Here is a 6,044-nt window from a genome sequence, read left to right as displayed (position 1 = left end):
CAGCCACCTCCCTACTGGGAGGATCAGCTCCACCCCCCCCCCACCACCACCCCACTTCTCTTGTCAACACACAGCAATCTCCAGCATATAGAAGAACCTACCAGCTGTCTCTTTCCACCCACCTGCACCAAGCTGTAGTCTCAGCCATTCATCCTCTCCAGAGAAATCACAGGCTGCCATCTGCTACAGACAGCAGGGATTTTTTTTTAAATACCCTCCCACCCCCAGGAATAGAAGCAGGATCCCAGGCATGCACAAGGGTCTGGAGCTTAATCTTTTTGAGGATGCAATGGGGATGGTGCATGCTAGATCTTACAGCAGTCAAACACAGTCCTGCAGACACCCATCCCCTGGCAGAGCCAGCACCATGGCTGCAGAAAGCACCCTGAGCATGGAGGCCCAGAGACTGTAAGAAGGAGGGTGCTGAGCTATCCCAAACTATTTATTCTAAGGAATGGACCGTTGTCTTCCAAACTGCCTCCCCTCAGCCTGCTGTGTGCCAGAGCCAGGGTCATCCTCCTGAGCACAGCCAGTTGAGAAGCCCACCTGCTAGGGCCACTTCCAGCTCTCGGACAGAATGCATCGTGCCCTGAGATTTATCCTCTGGCAACGCAAGTGTCGTTCCCAAAATCAAACCTCCATCCTGCCTATGCAGCCAACACTACAAATGAACTCTTCAGGCAGAAGCCACAGTCTCTGCAAGGCGGAGTTCTCCCATAACCAGTCGCTTAGGACATGGACATACCACTGAGCTTTGGATGTTGAACCAGTTCCTTGAAGATGGTTTGCTTCCAGTTTGCCAGCCTGGATCTGGGTGCCTTTATTGTCCTGATGCATCTATTAGCAGGTGTCCTTCTGGAGCAAAGAGGATTCAGGCAGAAGCACCCAGGCAACACTTTGTAACACCAAAGCAGACTTGCAGAGCTCAGCCTTTCTGTTCAGAACAGTGATTCTCAGCCAGAGTGCTCACGGTGCCTTACAGCGCTTTCAAAAGTACCACAAGATGCTATGCCATGTTAGCACTGTTAGGTGTGCAAATATGATTCACGAGATAAACCCAGCGATTTAAAATATGAATCAATAGCGTCAAATACAGTCTGATCTGCTGTGCTCTTGATTTGCTTGATTGTTTCTGGAGTCAAAAATCAAATGAAAACTAAGAACTGGTGAGGGGGGGGGTTTCCAAAGGGTGCCTCAAGACTGTGAAGGGGGGGCCTTGAGTCTAAAAAAGGTTGAGATTAGTTTAGAAGCCCTCACCTGTATCTCCTCACTTCCCCACAGGGAGGCACTACTAGTGCATGCTGTACACTAGCTGCAAACATCATAGTAGCACGATTGCAGGCGTGCCCTCCTCCCAAAAGGAAGAGCTAGAAGGGTCAGGTGGCTAAGGTCGGACCTTCAGCTGCTGTGTATGGGTAGAGTGCCAAGGAAGCCAGCCTACACCAGCTGAAGATCTGGTGACTAATCCTATTAATTAATTAAAAGCTGCTGCAGCCTGGAACTGTTTAGTGAGGAAGGGGTGGGGTGGGTTTCTGTTCAGATCCTAGTGGAAGGATGTTAGCAACTCACTGCTGGCACCAAGTAGCTGTTAGAGAGGGCCCATGGGGCATGGAGAACAGACTCCTCCCTGTGCCTAGGGGCATCCTACCAAGTCAGGCCTGAGACACAACTGCAGTGACATATGGGGGAAGCTTCCTCTGCTGATGGTGCTGTGCTGTGCACGTGCAGAGGAGGTAGGGCCTGCTGGTGGGTGGAAGGTTTGCTGTGGCTCTAAGGGACCAGGAAGTCACTCTTGGTCTCTGGGGGCTTCTAGCATTTATTGGCCAAATCTCAGTCCAGTGAGACAAAAAGAGTGGAAAACATGACCCCAGTTGGCCCTGGCCTGGGTGTTTGCCCTGCCTGACCCCCTTCTCCCCCATCAGCAGAGAGTGTGTTGGGGCTGGTTCTCCTGGTGCTTGCACCACAGATGCTCCATTGCCTACAACAGCTCCTCCAGACTTAGACACGGTGAGGGAGAAGAGACAGGGACCCAAGGACCTGCTCCTGACTGACACCACGGGAAGGGAGCTGGGTTCACTGGAGTTACTCCTGGGTTCGACTGAAATCAGAAACACTGAACTCCACAACTTCAGCAACGGCACAATTTACTCTGTGTTGCCTGTGACTTCCTGACTCCACGCTGCTTATCTCAAGGCTGTTCTTACAGGACTCCTTCTCCTTGCACATCAGAAAGACAATACAGGTTGGCCTTCCTGGGCTTTGTGTGTATAAATAGGCACAGCCGTGGCGATGGCTGGGCCATAACCTTCCCCAGAGCTCTGTGGAGAACACATTGCATGACACTTGGGGTGGCTTTGCTGGGGGAGACGTGAGGTTTCGACCCCAGGGGCTGCTCACTGATGGGGAACATCTAAGATTCAAATGCTGGGAAGTGAGGTCTGCAGTGAAGGGACAGCTATCTCGCACTCAGGCCAAGGGAGACAGGACTCCTGGTTTAGCTTCACAATATGAAACTGCCTTTTTGTGTATCCTTGTTTGCAAAGGAGCAAAAGCCAAGGTCTGTGACCTGAGCAGCAGGGTCAGGGGCTGGGCTGGCTGCTATCGTTCATGTGTCCCATCCAAGTGAGCACCTCAGGCTGATGCCCCAGTCACCCACTGCTTATTAGCCTAGTGCTGAGTTGGGGCCAGTTCCTGGGTGGTATAAAATGGTGTAAATCCAGGTAAGGCCTGCTCGATCTGCAAAATGGGGACAATAATGCCTGCTCTGTGGCATCATATGAAGCCTCAGCAGTGTGTGGTCCCAAGCACTTGGGACACTTGTATACATGACGGGGGTTAGTCTTCTTTGCCCCCTAAATTGAAATAGTGGGTTTTTAATTGAAACCCACTGTTTCAATTTAGGGGTTTTATTTTTCCATCATGTTACAGCAAGTGGCCCTCTCCTTTTTTTCTTTTTTGGTGGAGCCTGCCCACAGCCGGGAGGTGAGAGGTCTGGACTTCACTGGCGGGCCGAGGGGTCTCTGAGCTGCGGGGGGCCTTGGTCCTTCCCTCCACAGTGGCCATGCCCCCCAGGGAACAGTTGGATTGGGCCTCAGGGGCGCAACCACTGCAAAGGGAAGGACCAGGGCCCCCCGCAGCTCAGGGACCGTTCAGCCCACCAGCAGCTCAGGCACCTGCTGAAGGCAGAAGCAGCAAGGGGCCCAATCCTTTTTTTTCTGCAGAGCCTGCCCACTTCTCCCACAGCTGGGGAGAGGGGGGGATGAGCTGACTAATAGCAGCAATGTGTTGTTGCAAACTCAACTACATCAGGATGTAGTTGAGATTGCAATGATGCAAACTCATCTAAAACCTTCCAAACTGGTGCGCGTGTAATGTGTGATGCCATTTTTGTCATGTGTACATCATGACATCATCAGGTGTACGTGCCCTTGCATGGAAGAGGTGCCAAAAAGGCCAGCTGGGAGGGAGGCAAGGCAGCAGGCTCTAGATGGGAGTGCGAGGAACGCTGGGCTCTGTCCTTCATCCTGGCCTGTGACCTGCTTACGGTCGCTGCATTTTTCTGCCCCACAGTTTTTCCCACCTATAAAAAGAGATGAAAAGTGACTTGCTTTTGGAAACTGCCTGGGAACCTTCATATATTATTGGTATTAAAATAGCATGATGCTCTCCACATAGAGAGCCAAGTGCGGGCTGCAGAGAGGTCTGAAAGGGAAAGGAGAGAATTGTTAAAATAAAACATTCCTTTAAATTATTCTAGCAATAGCGTAACTATGGTGGGGCAAGGCCTGGTTAGTGAGCACTGATTTCAAGGCAGTGCTCTCGACCCCATCCTCTAGCTACCCCATTCTCATCTTTAGTTGTGTGTCATACCTGCACATCTATATGCACGCAGCTAATGCATTACCAGAATGGAAACGACCCCTCAAAAATTGGGAAATGCCACCATTCAGGTTAATTCAGTCCCCTTGATCCTATACGTGATGATGCAGCCATTCAATGAATTCAGAGCAGGTTTGAAATCCTGTGCAGTTCATAAGACCCACAGCCAGGCACTGAACAACAAAAATAAAGAAACTGTTGCAAAGCAGCGTTCAGCACATGCTGCCCAGCCTGTGCCCTGAGTGAAGCAGGAGATGCTATGAGGAAAAAAAATTAGCCTGGGATTGCATAATTAGAGAGTGAACTGTATCGCGTTTCAGCCTAAATGGCCACTGCCTGTCAAATTACAAGCAATTGAAAGCTGTCTTATGGCCACCGTAGCTATAGGAGTCACTACCCGCCCTGTCTATAAAACTCCAAAGGGCAGTTTCAGCTAGTGCAGACTCCGGTGAAGTCAATGACATTAAGTTGATTTACAACAGCTGAGGTTCTAGCTACACATATAATTGGATGCAGGATACTTATTTGCTGATACTGAGACTGCAAGCTCTCTGGGGTGGGGGTCTGACATATCCTATGTCAGCCCAGTGCCTGGCATATGGTAGGTGCTATATAAATAACACCAAGGCTTCCCTTCCACTCCCTAGCTCCCTTTGCTGTCTGTCTGCAGGTCAGCCCTACTGTTTATGAATGCTCCTGAACACTGAATCTCCATTTACAAACAGCTTTTGTTTGAAGATAAGCTTTACCAGCTGTAACTCATCCCACAGCATCCACTGCCCCCCTCCCTCCCCTTTGTCCTCTGTGCTCCCCCTGCCCAGGAATGAATGGGGAGCACCCTGATGGCAGCAATAGGAAGCCTCTGGCTTTTTATCCCAGCTGTTTTTGCAGGAACCAGCTCTTCAGAGTCCTTTTCAGGTCACCTGGGATGACTAGGTCATGTACAACCAAGGAAATGCCTCAAGATCCCCTCTGAATGCACTGATATCCAGTGAGACAAGGGTTGTTAGCTTGGGATTTATTTTTTTTATATATTTTGTTTCAAGGGCCAAGTCCATTCTGAATTCACTTGGGCAAATCCCAAGAGGAGAGCTCAGTTGTTCAAGTCTGTGCGGATCTCCTGCTGAGCAAGCATCCTTCTTCCCAGACCCATCAGTCTGGGGCTTTGGATACTCCCCAATTCTGTGACAGGCATCTTACGTGCATGCCCAGGGCCCAAAGACCCTGGGGTTTGGATGTCCCCTAGCCTGGCTTGCTCCTAGGAGCAACCCAGGGGGAAATCAGGAAAACAGACCCCTATTGCCACAACATTATGCAGTCAAGTTTCCTGCATTTGGGGAACATCACAGGGGTCAGCCTGGCTGGAATGCATGGGACAGGCCTCACCTTGGGAAAGCCACCTTTGTGATTATGGGATCTGCCCTACAGGTAAGTCTCCAAAGAGACAAGGGTTTTGCATAATGCCTTTGTATTCTGTGCTTAAAGCCAGAGAGTCAACAACACCAGGACCCTCCCCTGGCTGAACCCAACTGGTGTTAATGGTGAGGGTATGGTGCAAGAGTCAAGTCACAGATTTTATATTTTTTAATCCTGTGTGTGTGTGTGTGTGCGTGTGCGCACGCGCCTGGAGGAGAAAGGGAGCAGGTAGAATGAAGCTTGCCCTGCAGCTATCCGCAATGGGAAAATGACAGTCCCATCTCCAGGCCTGTGTGCAGCTCTTCTTGCTGCCACAATGTCCACTCCATCCACATCAAGGTCAAAGTCACTTGGACAAGATAATGCCACTTAAGACAGGCAAATCCATATGCACCCCATCAGTGGTGGGGGCACGACAGCACGAAAAGCTGCCCTGCTCCCCCTGCACACACCCCTTCCCAGCCTACAACAGCCGTGCATTGCTGCTGCCTTCCGGGTACCAAGCACAGCTTATACAAGAGGCTCTTTGCAGATGAAAGCAAAAGACTGCAGCTTTAAGAGGTTCCCCTTCCCCCACCTATATTCCTTTATTAGCTTTCCCTTCCAAAACAAGCCTGCACAAGCTGTCAGCACCCCCCAGCCACCCTCCTCCCTCCCTGCGTCTCAGCACACTCTGAATAGCTGGTCTTCCCCAAAGCGCTGCTCTCATTATTTCGGGGAGTGCAGTCTGCACCATCTGACAGGTGTAA

At 50.7% G+C, this 6,044-nt stretch overlaps 1 non-coding gene across 1 annotated transcript; it reads right to left on the bottom strand.

Annotated features, from left to right (window-relative positions):
• Positions 1–5,149: 5,149 nt before the first annotated feature.
• Positions 5,150–5,315, bottom strand: LOC132245247 (U1 spliceosomal RNA). Its single transcript, XR_009457077.1, has one exon. It is a non-coding gene; the product is annotated as a U1 spliceosomal RNA (small nuclear RNA).
• Positions 5,316–6,044: the final 729 nt, after the last annotated feature.

The sequence above is a fragment of the Alligator mississippiensis genome, chromosome 14, assembly GCF_030867095.1.
Source record: "Alligator mississippiensis isolate rAllMis1 chromosome 14, rAllMis1, whole genome shotgun sequence".
Taxonomy (NCBI): Eukaryota; Metazoa; Chordata; order Crocodylia; family Alligatoridae; genus Alligator; species Alligator mississippiensis.
Note: the sequence above shows the minus strand (reverse complement) of the source record. Positions and strands in the feature narration are given on the sequence as shown.